Raw genomic sequence first — 1,408 nt, forward strand, 5'->3', positions numbered from 1 at the left:
GGCCCTTGCAGAAGCCGCTCGCTCTCCAAGGGAAAGACCCATGCGCACTCACACCCGCCCTCTGCCTCTCAGCACCTCAGGCCTCAGTCTCAACACGAGGCCAGTCTGCCTGGCCCAGGTGCTCTGCTCTCGCTCTCTCACTTCTCTTTCTTTCTGTGCACTCAGCTCAGTTTGTAATTAAAAAGTCATGATGATTAGTTAAGGTGCACCTCGCTCGTTAGTCTATCAGCTCGGTGGGACCTGCGCTATTTCCGCCTGGCGCTGTATCCCCCACTCAAAGCACAACGCCTGGCCCAGGATCCGTACTCGTGTCTGCGGAAGGGAGGACGGGGGTGGGGGAGGTTAGGGAAAAAAAGAGAGGAATGGCCAGGGTCACACTCAGGGGCCTGCTGATTGCCTAACAATGGCTTCAAAGAAGAAAAATAAACCCAGGTGTGCAGTATTTGCAGATGTCCACGCGGCAAACACTCTCACCGCGGCCAGCTCCCAGCCACCAGCCCTGCATCCTGACCATGTGGTCCAGCCAGCTCCGAGCCAGGACGGACATTTAGTGTCCAACATGATTTTGTTGTTGTTCAGTCACTCAGTCGTGTCTGACTCTTTGAACTCTCTGACCCCATGAACTGCAGCACGCCAGGCTTCCCTGTCCTTCATCATCTCCCGGAGTTTGCTCACATTCATGTCCATTGAGTCCATGATGCTACCCATCCCTCTCATCCTCTGTTCTTAAATGACATCAACTTTTGTTTTAAAATTAATTTATTTATTTTCATTGGAGGCTAATTACTTTGCAATACTGTGGTGGTTTTTTCCATACATCGACACGAATCAGCCATGGGTGTACGTGTGTCCCCCGTCCTGAACCCCCCTCCCAGCTCCCTCCCCACCCCATAAATGACATCAACTGTTGACTCAATACTATCTGGGCCTGAAGGCCAAGATGAACTGAGACTTGATCCAGACTGAGAATATGAAGGAAAGGTGAGATCTGGGATGAACACCATCCCCCAAAAGATGGAAGAGCTGCTTAGTAACTGTGCAAGTCCAGTCTCTCCATCAGGGAGGCCCAGGCCAGATTCTACGCAGAGGAGCTTGTCACGAGCAAGTCAAAGCCTTCGAGAAAAGCTGCTATACCTGCTGACCTAACATTTGTTTCCCTTCCCCATAATTTACCCTAACAGCTCAAAACAAGCAAATCTAACCCTACAACACCAAATCAAAAAAGTACTGAGATCATAAAAATATTAGAAGACAATTTTTTCCCCTAATATTCCAGGATTATAGAAGCCCTAAATCTAACACAAAACCCAGAAACCATAAAAAATTCATTTGACACTATGCAAACCAGAAGTCTGTGTGTGATGAAAACACCACAAACAAAATCAGAAGACAAACAGCACACTGTGGG

This window comes from Bison bison, unplaced genomic scaffold (genome assembly GCF_000754665.1).
Source record: "Bison bison bison isolate TAMUID 2011002044 unplaced genomic scaffold, Bison_UMD1.0 scf7180017862188, whole genome shotgun sequence".
NCBI lineage: Eukaryota > Metazoa > Chordata > Mammalia > Artiodactyla > Bovidae > Bison > Bison bison.